The sequence below is a fragment of the Dendropsophus ebraccatus genome, chromosome 4 (genome assembly GCF_027789765.1).
Source record: "Dendropsophus ebraccatus isolate aDenEbr1 chromosome 4, aDenEbr1.pat, whole genome shotgun sequence".
NCBI classification, from domain to species: Eukaryota; Metazoa; Chordata; class Amphibia; order Anura; family Hylidae; genus Dendropsophus; species Dendropsophus ebraccatus.
In genome coordinates, this window is record NC_091457.1 from 6,453,453 (window position 1) to 6,468,557 (window position 15,105).

The window sequence follows — 15,105 nt, forward strand, 5'->3', positions numbered from 1 at the left end:
TGACACCTATAGGACTGTGGTGTCCTGTAATACAGGGATGACTATAGGGGGAGGCAGCGGTGACACCTATAGGACTGTGGTGTCCTGTAATACAGGGATGACTATGGCTGTGACACCTATAGGACTGTAGTGTCCTGTAATACAGGGATGACTATGGCTGTGACACCTATAGGACTGTAGTGTCCTGTAATACAGGGATGACTATAGCTGTGACACCTATAGGACTGTAGTGTCCTGTAATACAGGGATGACTATGGGGCACAGTATATATGTGTGGTACAGTATATACTATGAGAGTGTAAGTAGTAGAGTATATACTGGGAGGGGTATTATATACAGTATATTATACACAGGGGTACAGTATATACTATGAGAGGATGTGAGGGGTATATTATATATGGGGGTACAGAACATATTGGGAGGAGGATGTAAGGTGTATAGTATATACTGTGAGGGGTATATTATAGACGAGGTACAGTATATACTGGGAGGGGGGGATGTAAGAGGTATAGTATATACTGTGAGGGGATGTGAAGGGGTACAGTATATATGGGGGTATAGAATATTCTGTGAGGGGTACAGTATATACCATACAGGGATGTAAGAGGTATAGTATATACTGTGAGGGGACGTAAAGGGGTACAGTATATATATAGGGGTATAGAATATACTGTGAGGGGTATAGTATATACTGTGAGGGGTATAGTATATATGGGGGGTATAGTATATACTGTGAGGGGTATAGTATATATATGGGGGTATAGTATACACTATGAGGGGATGTGAGGGGTATAGTGTATATATAGGGTTTAGTATATACTGTGAGGGGATGTAAGGGGTACAGTATATATGGTGGTATACTTTATACTGTGAGGGGTATAGTATATACTAGGAGGGGATGTGAGGGGTATAGTATATACTGTGAGGGGTATAGTATATATAAGGGGGTATAGTATATACTATGAGGGGATGTGAAGGGTATAGTATATGCTATGGGGGATGTGAGGGGTATAGTATATACAGTGAGGGGATGTAAGGGGTACAGTATATATTGGGGTATAGTATATACTGTGAGGGGTATAGTATATATATGGGGGTATAGTATATACTATGAGGGGATGTGAAGGGTATAGTATATATATGGGGGTATAGTATATACTATGAGGGGATGTGAAGGGTATAGTATATATATGGGGGTGTAGTACATACTATGGGGGGATGTAAGGGGTACAGTATATATGGGGGTATAGTATATACTGTGAGGGGTATAATATTTATGGGGGTATAGTATATATATATGGGGAGATATGAGGGGTATAGTATATACTGTGAGGGGATGTATGGGGTACAGTATATATGGGGGTATAATATATACTATGGGGGGATGTCGGGGGTACAGTATATACTGTGAGGGGTATAATATTTATGGGGGGTATAGTATATATATAGGGAGATATGAGGGGTATAGTATATACTGTGAGGGGATGTAAGGGGTACAGTATATATGGGGGTATAATATATACTATGGGGGATGTGAGGGGTACAGTATATACCGTGAGGGGTACAGTATATACCGTGAGGGGTACAGTATATACCGTGAGGGGTACAGTATATACCGTGAGGGGTACAGTATATACCGTGAGGGGTACAGTATATACCGTGAGGGGTACAGTATATACCGTGAGGGGTACAGTATATACCGTGAGGGGTACAGTATATACCGTGAGGGGTACAGTATATACCGTGAGGGGTACAGTATATACCGTGAGGGGTACAGTATATACTATGTGTCCGGAGCTGAGGCGGCCGCCATGTTCGTGTCCCGTATAACAATACCGGGGGGGGGGATGGGCGTCTGCTGTGGCCCCTGAGCTCCCTGTGGCCCCCGGAGCGGCTGCTCTCACCTCAGGGGCCCGGGATGGCGGTGATAGAGGCGGCTGTGGCCGGGGCTCCCGGGGGATACAGGCTGATCCACAGAGCCGCATCACCCTCGCATCCCCCGGGCTCCGGGCCCCCGCCATCACCTCTCCAGCCGCCGCCATTTTCTCAGCGTCCGCCATCTTAGGCGGCGATCCTCGGCGTCTCACCTCTCCGAGAGTCCCGGCAGTTTCCTGGTGCGGTGTGTCACGTCTTCCAGAGAGAAATAGACGGGCCGGGGCTGATGGGGATGGGGGATAGGGAGCGGCCGGGTCCTGTGTCCGGAGCAGCAGCACCGCGGTCCCGACGCCTCCTCCTTCGCTCAACGACTCCCGAGGAAACACACTGGCCAAACTTTATCAGCGAGCTCAACCTAACCTGCTCCCTGCCTTAGGGGCGGGTACATAGCAACGGGCCGACCAGTCAGAGCGCGAGAGCGGCTGATGGACGCGGCCGCCGGGGGGAGGACTGCCAATCAGAGAGCAGCGGGCGTGTCCGCACAGGTGGGTTGGGTTGAGGCGCAGCACAGCCGCAGTGCAGCAGCGCTATTCACGAAGACGGGTAGTGTGCGTAGACTGCGTAACCAGACTGCGGGGGCTTTGGGGGACGCCGGGCGTAGGGGTAGTGGGGAGCTCCGGTCAGAGCGGCGGGCGGCTGCAGGCTGAGTACGGTGGGCGGAGGAGTGTGTACCCTGGGCCGTACAGGGGCTGCTTCCTCCTATTTCCGGGCTCCTTTGTTTGCTTGTGTTCTCGCCCCTCACACTGCGGGTGATTGTGTAACACACTGATCAGTCTGTGACTAATGGCTGAATCACCGTCCCTGTATTCCTGAGGTAACTACCTGTCCCGTACAAGATGGCGGCTGACCAACGTTACCATGAGCACGGCGATATTTTTTTTTCTTGATATTAAGAACCGTCTCCACGGAGATGAGCCGCCATTTTTTTTAAACATTACGCGTGTGTGTGAACCCGACCGTATAAACCGCCCTTTACTAGAGCCGCCACCTTGCCTCACCATCCCCTCAGTAATCGCCCCCACCTCATGTACCGTGGTGGTCCTAGGCCTCAGAGCGTCTGATGACATCACGGCCCCCTTTTGCCGTGTTGTCGTGGTAACCATTTCCATGTCTCCGCCATTATACCCGTTACTAAGGTTATTTAGTCCTGACAGGATGTAGATATTGATGTGGATGGTGATATACGGTCACGGTCTGATGATGATATGTCTGGAAGGAGACCGTCCAATCATGGCTGATACATGTGTGCACAATATGGCGGAGGGGCTTAGGAGGTGCGAAGAGATCAACGTTGGCGTCCTACAAGACTCAATAACCATCACCGACCCTATGTGTGTTAGGGTGGTATTACATGGGCCGATTTTTCATCGATAAACGATCTCAAACGACTGGTATGACTAACAATGACGATGATCGTTACTTACGGTTGTTCTTGGGCTCGTCCTTTCCTGGCTGATAGACCGGGCAACGGTCAACAATGAAAATAGGTCCAGATTCTATCAAACGATCAACGATTTCTTGTTGGTCGTTTAATTGCTGCCTATTATGCTGCATTTACACAAAACGATCGTACAATTAACGATGTCGGAGTAACGATTTTCTTTTTTCATAACGATCAGCGTTTAGACGGTACATTATATCGTACGGAAAATCGTTTTGCGATTATTTTGCGATCGCTTAAAGGGGTTGTCCGGCGAAAAAAAATTATTCACAGAATAACACACATTACAAAGTTATACAACTTTGTAATGTATGTTATGTCTGTGAATGGCCCCCTTCCCCGTGTTTCCCCCCACCCACGCTAGACGCGGAAGTGTGGTGCATTATACTCACCGCATGTCGTGTCGTCCACGGTCTCCGATCGTCAGCAGTGACGTCTTCTTCGGGAGCTTGGCGGATCTTCCCGAGTGCCGGCCACCCTCTGCAGCGTCATCCGAAGCTCAGCCGCGATTGGCTGAGCATAACTGTGCTCAGCCAATCGCGGCTGAGCGGCTGATGACGCGGCCACGTCATCAGCTGCTCAGCCGCGATTGGCTGAGCACAGTTATGCTCAGCCAATCGCGGCTGAGCTTCGGATGACGCTGCAGAGGGCGGCCGGCACTCGGGAAGATCCGCCAAGCTCCCGAAGAAGACGTCACTGCTGACGATCGGAGACCGTGGTCGGCACGCGACAGGTAATGTATAGCGCACCACACTTCCGGGTACACGGGTGGGGGTGGTGGGACACGGGGAAGGGGGCCATTCACAGACATAACATACATTACAAAGTTGTATAACTTTGTAATGTGTGTTATTCTGTGAATAATTTTTTTTCGCCGGACAACCCCTTTAAGCCTATCTCACACATTGGTTAAATCGGCGAACGACTGTTTACACGGAACGATCTGCAAATTTTTTGTGAACGACGATTTGAGAACATGTTGAAAGATCAAAATGAACGATTTCTCGTTCGTCGTTTGAGCGTTCGCTGCGTTTACACGTACAATTATCGTTCGAATTCGATCGTTATCGCGCAAGTTCGCACGATAATCGTTACGTGTAAACGCACCATTACACGAAACGATTATTGTTTAAATCCAAACGATGTAATGATTTTTCTAACAATAATCGTCCTGTGTAATACAGTATTTAGACCCCTCTGTCTCCTCCAGACATCTCTGTCTCTTTTAGGCTCCCTCCACTCTCCTCTGTCTCCTCCAGCCCCCTCTGTTCCCTCCAGACCCCTCTGTTCCCTCCACTCTCCTCTGTCTCCTCCAGCCCCCTCTGTCCCCTCCAGACCCATCGTCCCCTCCAGACCCCTCTGTCCCTTTTAGGCTCCTATGTCCTCTCCAGACTCCTCTGTCCCCTCCAGCCTCCTCTGTCTCTTGCAGACTCCTCTGTCTTTTCCTCCAACGAAAGATGAGCTTCTCTAGCAGGTGAGAGGAAGCTCACCCCATAATTTCTCCATGTGCTAAAGTCCTTACATCTCTTAATTTTTGTTTACCCTACACAGAAATGTCTGGCTGCCAATGGCTTCCTGTTCCTGCTGCTCTCCCTGCCCCTTTACCTGATGGCTCCTGGTCCTTGCGGGTCTTCCTGCCCCGATGACCTGATGGCACTAGGCCCCTGCTGATCTCCCTGCCCCTATCACCTGATGCTCCCGATCCCTGCTTCTCTCCCTTCCCAATCACCTGATGCTCCCGGTCCCTGCTGCTCTCCCTTCCCGATCAGCTGATGCTCCCAATTCCTACTGCTCTTCCTTCCCTGATCACCTGATGGCTCCCGATCCCTGCTGCTCTCCCTGCCCCATCACCTGATGGCTCCCAGTCCCTGCTGCTCTCCCTTCCCCATCACCTGATGCTCCTGATCACCTGCTGCTCTCCCTGCCCCATCACCTGATGGCTCCCGATCCCTGCTGCTCTCCCTGCCCCATCACCTGATGGCTTCCAGTCCCTGCTGCTCTCCCTGCCCCATCACCTGATGCTCCCAGTCCCTGCTGATCTCCCTTCCCGATCACCTGATGGCTCCTGGACCCTGCTGCTCTCCCTGCCCCATCACCTGATGGTCCCGGTCCCTGCTGCTCTTCCTGCCCCATCACCTGACGGCTCCTTGTCCCTGCTGCTCTCCCTGCACCATCACCTGATGCACCCAGTCCCTGCTTCTCTCCCTTCCCGATCACCTGATGGCTCCCAGTCCCTGCTTCTCTCCCTTCCCGATCACCTGATGGCTCCCGGTCCCTGCTGCTCTCCCTGCCCCATCACCTGATGCTCCCAGTCCCTGCTGCTCTCCCTGCCCCATCACCTGATGCTCCCGGTCCCTGCTGCTCTCCCTGCCCCATCACCTGATGCCCCCAGTCCCTGCTTCTCTCCCTTCCCGATCACCTGATGGCTCCCGGTCCCTGCTGCTCCCCCTGCCCCATCACCTGATGCTCCCGGTCCCTGCTGCTCTCCCTGCCCCATCACCTGATGCCCCCAGTCCCTGCTTCTCTCCCTTCCCGATCACCTGATGGCTCCCGGTCCCTGCTGCTCTCCTTTCCCAATCACCTGATGTTCCCTGTCCCTGTTTCTCTCCCTTCCAGATCACCTGATGCTCCCGGTCCCTGCTGCTCTTCCTTCCCTAATCACCTGATGGCTCCTTGTCCCTGCTGCTCTCCCTGCCGGATCACCTGATGTCTCCCTGTCCCAGCTGCCCTCTCTGCCCCATCACTTGATGGCTCCCGATCCCTGCTGCTCTCCCTGCTCCATCACCTGATGGCTCCCAGTCCCTGCTGCTCTCCCTGCCCCATCACCTGATGCTCCCAGTCCCTGCTGCTCTCTCTTCCCGATCACCTGATGGTTCCCGGTCCCTGCTGCTCTCCCTGCCCCATCACCTGATGCTCCCAGTCCCTGCTGCTCTCCCTGCCCCATCACCTGATGCTCCTGGTCCCTGCTGCTCTCCCTGCCCCATCACCTGATGCTCCTGGTCCCTGCTTCTCTCCCTTCCCTATCACCTGATGGCTACCAGTCCCTGCTGCTCTCCCTGCCCAATCACCTGATGCTCCCGGTCCCTGCTGCTCTCCCTTCCCAATCACCTGATGCTCCCAGTCCCTGCTGCTCTCCCTGCCCCATCACCTGATGCTCCCGGTCCCTGCTGCTCTCCCTTCCCGATCACCTGATGCTCCCAGTCCCTGCTGCCCTCCCTGCCCCATCACCTGATGGCTCCCAGTCCCTGCTGCCCTCCCTGCCCCGTCACCTGATGGCTCTCTGTCCCTTCTGCTCTCCCTGCCCCATCACCTAATGTTTCCACCTCTCTGCTGCTCTTCTTTTCCTGATTACCTGATGGCTACCTGTCCCTGCTCCTCTCCCTCTCCGATCACCTGATGGCTCCCTGTCCCTGCTCCTCTCCCTCTCCGATCACCTGATGGCTCCCTGTCCCTGCTCCTCTCCCTCTCCGATCACCTGATGGCTCCCTGTCCCTGCTCCTCTCCCTCTCCGATCACCTGATGGCTCCCTGTCCCTGCTCCTCTCCCTCCCCAATCATGGAAAGATCTTCCTTTTAAAAAAAAATCTTTCGGGAAACAACGTTCCCAGAATATTACTGAAGAGATCATTCGTCCCTTATTGATTGTTCAGAACTGTAACATCCAGAATCCAAATAAAAGTAAATAAATAACATTTAAAAATGTTTGAATACATTCTGTGATGAAGTATAAACCAAAAGCTAAATGATATCTTTAGCCCTGAATGGTGCTTGAGATACTATACTACTATACTATACTACTATACTATACATATTCTATGTTCTATAGAGGAACTCATGAGACGGGGGAAGGGGAGGGAGCAGGGCCGCTTCTTCATTAAATAACAATAAGCACCGTCCTCATCAATACAAATCCTAACAATGTAACCTGCATCACCATACAGTCCCGTCACCGCCTCACACACCGGATTGTTTCCTCCATTTTTCAGCTTACTTTGCTCACAATAGAGCATTAGTGATAGGGAAAGAATATTACAGCGCCACCACAGGGGGAATGAAGCAATACATGCTGTACATTCACATCAATGAGTTGTCTGTCAGACAGGATGGCTCCTCCAGAGAGAGAGAGAGAGACGCTCTTTGTAACCACTTCACAATCTGACGATGGAACGATTTGAAATTACACCGAACGATTAGCAAACGAATGTGGAATTATATTGAACGATTAGCGAAGATTAACGAGCAATAAATGATTTCTTTTGTCGTATGATCGTTGCCTGCATTTACATGAAACGATTGTCGTTTAAATTTTACTGTGTTTAGATGCCTGGTCTGAGAGAGTCACAACCCAGATGGATCTCAGTCTGTATCTTAATCCTATTACTTATGTTCTATAAACATGTAAGTAACGGAAACAATACATTTATAGATGGAGATGAGGTGGTCGCTGACTATTTCAATAGCTACTTCTGCTCAGTGTTTTTTTTAGAAGGAGGCCTTCACAATCACAATATGGCTGCACATAGCATAGCCTCCAGTTCTAAGGCTTCAGCCACAGTGTTTTTAGAGGCCGATGTTTCAGAGGAACTTGCCTGTTTAGAGTTGAATGAGGCAATGGGTCCAGATGGTGTCCACCCAACGGTTCTTAAAGAACTTGGATCTGTGATTGCTGCCCCCCTGCTGGATCTGTATTACCAATCCCTGCTAACAGGAGATGTTCCTGATGATTGGAGAACGGCCAATGTTATACCCATCCACAAGAAGGGGAGTAAAGAAGAGCCCAGTAACTACAGGCCAGTTAGCTTAACATCTGTAGTAGTAAAATAATGGAAACTTTTCTAACAGAGAAGATAATGGATCACCTGAAAATCAACACCTTGATGGATCCAAACCAGCATGGCTTTACTGCGGGACGATCATGTCAGACTAATCTCATTGATTTCTTTCACTATGTCACAAAAGTGCTGGATGAAGGTGACAGGGATATCACCTATCTGGACTTTACCAAAGCCTTTCATGCAGCCTTTCCCCATAAAGAGCTGAAATGAAAGAAAATTGGGCTTAAAGGGGTACTCCAGACGGGCGGGCTTTTTTCACTATGGCCGGGAAAGGGGTGGATTAAAGCAACGATGTCCACTTACCTCCCTGTTTCGGCACTGGTTCACACATGACGTTACTACGGTCCCTGGCCGCTTCCTGGTCTATGATGCAGCTTCAGACGTGATGTTTCAAGCCTTCTCAACCATTCAGCGGCTGTAGCAGGGTCCGAAAGCAGCCAGAGGACGTAGCAGCTTGATGCAGGCCCCAGTGCTGGAAACTGGGAGGGCAAGTGAACGTTGTTGCTTTCATCCACCCCTTCCCTGGCCACAGTGGAAAATACCCTCCCACCCCTTTAATCCCTGGATAGTTCAATGCATTTGTGGTTTGCTGAAGGATAGATATTAGAGAGTTGTTGTTAAAGGGAAGCTGCCACCCCCTGTGACGGGGTGAAGGCCGCCCGACCTCCCGCTAGTGCCCCAGATACTTACCCCATCTCGCCAAGTCCCGCTCCTGGAGCCGGTCCCGGGACGGAGATATCCTTGTCGGAAGCCCGACATGCGCGCTGCAGAGTTTAGTCCGACGTCCATAGAGAATGGCGGCTCCATTGATTCTCTATGGGCATCGCACTTACCTATGCAGCGTGCACGCTGGGCTTCTGACAAGAATATCTCCGTCCCGGGACCGGCTCCAGGAGCGGGACTTGGCGAGATGGGGTAAGTATCCGGGGCTCTAGCGGGGGTCGGGCAGCCTTCACCCCGGCACGGGGAGTGACAGGTTCCCTTTATTGGTGTGTATTCTAAGCAGAGACTGGTTACAAGTGGTGGTCACAAGGGTCTGTTGGGGTTCTATTCTTTTTTATATGTTTGTAAGTGACATAGGAGAAGGTTTGGTAGGTAAGGATTGTGACATAGGAGAAGGGTTGGAAGGTAAGGATAGTGACATAGGAGAAGGTTTGGTAGGTAAGGATCGTGAGAGGAGAAGGTTTGGTAGGTAACGATAGTGACATAGAAGGTTTGGTAGGTAAGGATAGTGACAGGGGAAGGTTTGGTAGGTAAGGATAGTGACACAGGAGAAGGTTTGGTAGGTAAGGATAGTGACAGGAGAAGGGTTGGTAGGTAAGGATAGTGACATAGGAGAAGGTTTGGTAGTTAAGGATAGTGACAGGAGAAGGGTTGGTAGGTAAGGATAGTGACATAGGAGAAGGTTTGGTAGGTAAGGATAGTGACATAGAAGAAGGTTTGGTAGGTAAGGATAGTGAGAGGAAAAAGTTTGGTAGGTAAGGATAATGACATAGGAGAAGGTTTGGTAGGTAAGGATAGTGACATAGTAGAAGGTTTGGTAGGTAAGGATAGTGATATAGGGGAAGGGTTGGTAGGTAAGGATAGTGACATAGTAGAAGGTTTGGTAGGTAAGGATAGTGAGAGGAAAAGGTTTGGTAGGTAAGGATAGTGACATAGGAGAAGGGTTGGTAGGTAAGGATAGTGACATAGGAGAAGGTTTGGTAGGTAAGGATAGTGACATAGGAGAAGGTTTGGTAGGTAAGGATAGTGACACAGGAGACGGGTTGGTAGATAAGGATAGTGACATAGGAGAAGGGTTGGTGGGTAAGGATAGTGACATAGGAGAAGGTTTGGTAGGTAAGGATAGTGACACAGGAGAAGGTTTGGTAGGTAAGGATAGTGACACAGGAGACGGGTTGGTAGGTAAGGATAGTGAGAGGAGAAGTTTTGGTAGGTAAGGATAGTGACATAGGAAAAGGTTTGGTAGGCAAGGATAGTGACATAGGAGAAGGGTTGGTAGGTAAGGATAGTGACATAGGAGAAGGTTTGGTAGGTAAGGATAGTGACATAGGAGAAGGGTTGGTAGGTAAGGATAGTGACAGGAGAAGGTTTGGTACGTAAGGATAGTGACATAGGAGAAGGGTTGGTAGGTAAGGATAGTGACATAGGAGAAGGGTTGGTAGGTAAGGATAGTGACATAGGAGAAGGTTTGGTAGGTAAGGATAGTGACATAGGAGAAGGTTTGGTAGGTAAGGATAGTAATAAAGGAGAAGGTTTGGTAGGTAAGGATAGTGACATAGGAGAAGGTTTGGTAGGTAAGGATAGTGACATAGGAGAAGGTTTGGTAGGTAAGGACAGTAACATAGGAAAAGGTTTGGTAGGTAAGGATAGTGACATAGGAAAAGGTTTGGTAGGTAAGGATAGTAATAAAGGAGAAGGTTTGGTAGGTAAGGATAGTGACATAGGAGAAGGTTTGGTAGGTAAGGATAGTGACATAGGAGAAGGTTTGGTAGGTAAGGACAGTAACATAGGAGAAGGGTTGGTAGGTAAGGATAGTGACATAGGAGAAGGGTTGGTAGGTAAGGATAGTGACATAGGAAAAGGTTTGGTAGGTAAGGATAGTGATAAAGGAGAAGGTTTGGTAGGTAAGGATAGTGACATAGGAGAAGGTTTGGTAGGTAAGGACAGTGACATAGGAGAAGTGTTGGTAGGTAAGGATAGTGACATAGGAGAAGGGTTGGTAGGTAAGGATAGTGACAGAAGAAGGTTTGGTAGGTAAGGATAGTGATATAGGAGAAGGGTTGGTAGGTAAGGATAGTGACATAGGAGAAGGTTTGGTAGGTAAGGATAGTGATATAGGAGAAGGGTTGGTAGGTAAGGACAGTGACATAGGGGAAGGGTTGGTAGGTAAGGATAGTGACATAGGAAAAGGTTTGGTAGGCAAGGATAGTGACATAGGAGAAGGGTTGGTAGGTAAGGATAGTGACATAGGAGAAGGTTTGGTAGGTAAGGATAGTGACATAGAAGAAGGGTTGGTAGGTAAGGATAGTGACATAGGAGAAGGGTTGGTAGGTAAGGATAGTGACATAGGAGAAGGTTTGGTAGGTAAGGATAGTGACATAGGAAAAGGTTTGGTAGGTAAGGATAGTAATAAAGGAGAAGGTTTGGTAGGTAAGGATAGTGACATAGGAGAAGGTTTGGTAGGTAAGGATAGTGACATAGGAGAAGGTTTGGTAGGTAAGGACAGTAACATAGGAAAAGGTTTGGTAGGTAAGGATAGTGACATAGGAAAAGGTTTGGTAGGTAAGGATAGTAATAAAGGAGAAGGTTTGGTAGGTAAGGATAGTGACATAGGAGAAGGTTTGGTAGGTAAGGATAGTGACATAGGAGAAGGGTTGGTAGGTAAGGATAGTGACATAGGAGAAGGGTTGGTAGGTAAGGATAGTGACATAGGAGAAGGGTTGGTAGGTAAGGATAGTGACATAGGAGAAGGGCTGGTAGGTAAGGTTAGTGACATAGGAGAAGGTTTGGTAGGTAAGGACAGTAACATAGGAGAAGGGTTGGTAGGTAAGGATAGTGACATAGGAGAAGGGTTGGTAGGTAAGGATAGTGACATAGGAAAAGGTTTGGTAGGTAAGGATAGTGATAAAGGAGAAGGTTTGGTAGGTAAGGATAGTGACATAGGAGAAGGTTTGGTAGGTAAGGACAGTGACATAGGAGAAGTGTTGGTAGGTAAGGATAGTGACATAGGAGAAGGGTTGGTAGGTAAGGATAGTGACAGAAGAAGGTTTGGTAGGTAAGGATAGTGACATAGGAGACGGGTTGGTAGGTAAGGATAGTGACATAGGAGAAGGGTTGGTAGGTAAGGATAGTGATATAGAAGAAGGGTTGGTAGGTAAGGATAGTGACATAGGAGAAGGTTTGGTAGGTAAGGATAGTGACATAGGAGAAGGGTTGGTAGGTAAGGATAGTGACATAGGAGAAGGTTTGGTAGGTAAGGATAGTGATATAGGAGAAGGGTTGGTAGGTAAGGACAGTGACATAGGGGAAGGGTTGGTAGGTAAGGATAGTGACATAGGAAAAGGTTTGGTAGGCAAGGATAGTGACATAGGAGAAGGGTTGGTAGGTAAGGATAGTGACATAGGAGAAGGTTTGGTAGGTAAGGATAGTGACATAGAAGAAGGGTTGGTAGGTAAGGATAGTGACATAGAAGAAGGTTTGGTAGGCAAGGATAGTGACAGGAGAAGGGTTGGTAGGTAAGGATAGTGAGAGGAGAAGGTTTGGTAGGTAAGGATAGTGACATAGGAGAAGGTTTGGTAGGCAAGGATAGTGACAGGAGAAGGGTTGGTAGGTAAGGATAGTGACATAGGAGAAGGGTTGGTAGGTAAGGATAGTGACATAGGAGACGGGTTGGTAGGTAAGGATAGTGAGAGGAGAAGTTTTGGTAGGTAAGGATAGTGACATAGGAAAAGGTTTGGTAGGCAAGGATAGTGACATAGGAGAAGGGTTGGTAGGTAAGGATAGTGACATAGGAGAAGGTTTGGTAGGTAAGGATAGTGACATAGGAGAAGGGTTGGTAGGTAAGGATAGTGACAGGAGAAGGTTTGGTACGTAAGGATAGTGACATAGGAGAAGGGTTGGTAGGTAAGGATAGTGACATAGGAGAAGGGTTGGTAGGTAAGGATAGTGACATAGGAGAAGGTTTGGTAGGTAAGGATAGTGACATAGGAAAAGGTTTGGTAGGTAAGGATAGTGACATAGGAAAAGGTTTGGTAGGTAAGGATAGTAATAAAGGAGAAGGTTTGGTAGGTAAGGATAGTGACATAGGAGAAGGTTTGGTAGGTAAGGATAGTGACATAGGAGAAGGTTTGGTAGGTAAGGACAGTAACATAGGAGAAGGGTTGGTAGGTAAGGATAGTGACATAGGAGAAGGGTTGGTAGGTTAGGATAGTGACATAGGAAAAGGTTTGGTAGGTAAGGATAGTGACATAGGAGAAGGTTGGGTAGGTAAGGTTAGTGACATAGGAGAAGGATTGGTGGGTAAGGACAGTGACATAGGAGAAGGTCTGGTAGGTAAGGATAGTGACATAGGAGAAGGTTTGGTAGGTAAGGATAGTGACAGGAGAAGGGTTGGTAGGTAAGGATAGTGACAGGAGAAGGTTTGGTAGGTAAGGATAGTGACAGGAGAAGGTTTGGTAGGTAAGGATAGTGAGGGAAGGAAGGAAAGAAAAGACGTGATGGAAACCTTTATATATGTTACAGGAGGAAGAAGGGAAAGGGAGGACATGATGGAAACCTTAACAGGTGGTCCTCGGGTTATGACGGTCTCGAGTTACGACGTTTCGTGGTTACGACGCTTTGTTACGACGCCTTGTTCCGACCTACGTGGTTCCGTCGTAAGTCGAGTACGTGCAGTGGCGGAAGAATACAGTACAGTACTGTACTATACTATACAGTGACAGGTTCCAGACTGAGAAAAACGAGTCTCCTGGCTGCTATAACGCCCTGCATTATGGCTCCCAAACCTAAGCCAGACTCTGCTGATGCCAGTGCATCAAAGAAAAGGAAGGCTATCACCATGGAGGTGAAATTAGATATCATTAAGAGATATGATAAGGGGGAAACAGCGACAGACATTTGTCGGTCATTAGTACTTAGTCCTTCGACTGTCGCTACGATTCAAGGATAAAGATCGTATCCTTGAACATGTGAAGGGATCTGCTCCTATGAAAGCCACAGTGATAACAAAGCAGCGCAGTGGGCTTATCATTGAGATGGAAAGATTGCTGGTGCTGTGGTTGGAAGACCAAAACCAACGCCGTATCCCTGTGAGCCTTATGGTCATTCAGGAGAAGGCTCGGCGATTGTTTGAGGCGCTGAAAAGAGAAAGGGGAGAAGAAAGTGAGGAGTTTGTGGCGAGTAGAGGTTGGTTTATGAGGTTTAAGGAGCGTGCCAATTTCCATAACATTAAAGTGCAAGGTGAAGCTGCTAGTGGTGATGAGAAAGCAGCAAGAGAGTTTCCTAAAGCACTGGCTCAGATAATTGCGGAGGGGGATTACTGTGCCCAACAAGTGTTTAATGTAGATGAGACAGGCTTGTTCTGGAAACGTTTGCCTAACCGCACGTACATCTCCAAGGAGGAGAAGTCAGCACCAGGTCATAAAGTCAGCAAGGAGAGACTGACTTTGCTTCTTGGAGGCAACGCTGCTGGTGACTACAAACTGAAGCCTATGCTGGTGTATCAGGCTGAGAATCCCAGGGAACTCAAGGGCATTTCTAAGGCTCAACTACCAGTCATCTGGAAGTCTAACAGGAAGGCATGGGTGACACTTGCAGTGTTTGAGGACTGGTTCAACAACTATTTTGTGCCAAGCGTGGAGCGCTACTGTACCTCCAAGGATATCCCCTTTAAGGTGTTGCTCATTCTGGACAATGCCCCTGGACACCCTGCTGATGTGGATGACTTTCACCCTAATGTCAAGGTGGTTTACCTTCCACCTAATACCACTGCTCTAATACAGCCTATGGACCAAGGAGTCATTGCTACATTCAAGGCCTACTACCTCCGAAGGGTCATTGGCAATGCTTTACAAGCAACTGAAAAGAATAAGGACTTGACTCTAAAGGACTTTTGGAAAAAATACAACATCCTTGATGCTGTGCATTGCTGATTCCTGGGATGAGGTGAAGCAGACCAGTATGAATGGTGTGTGGAAAAAACTGTGTCCCCAGTTTGTGACTGATGTCACAGAGGTTCAAGAGTCAGTGACTAGTGTCATACAGAACGTTGTAGCTATGAGTAAGACAATGAATCTGGAGGTGGAGGATGTCACAGAGCTACTGGCATCTCATGGAGAGGAGTTATCTGCTGAGGACCTTATTCAGCTGGAGAAGCAAATCATAGAGGAAGAGG

At 48.6% G+C, this 15,105-nt stretch overlaps 1 long non-coding RNA gene across 1 annotated transcript in view; it reads left to right on the plus strand.

Annotated features, from left to right (window-relative positions):
- The first annotated feature begins 2,357 nt into the window (after positions 1-2,357).
- Positions 2,358-15,105, plus strand: part of LOC138787830 (uncharacterized) — a 55,855-nt gene continuing 43,107 nt past the window's right edge. The window contains exon 1 of the long non-coding RNA XR_011362518.1: positions 2,358-2,420. This is a non-coding gene — a long non-coding RNA (uncharacterized lncRNA). The remainder of the gene's footprint in view (positions 2,421-15,105) is intronic.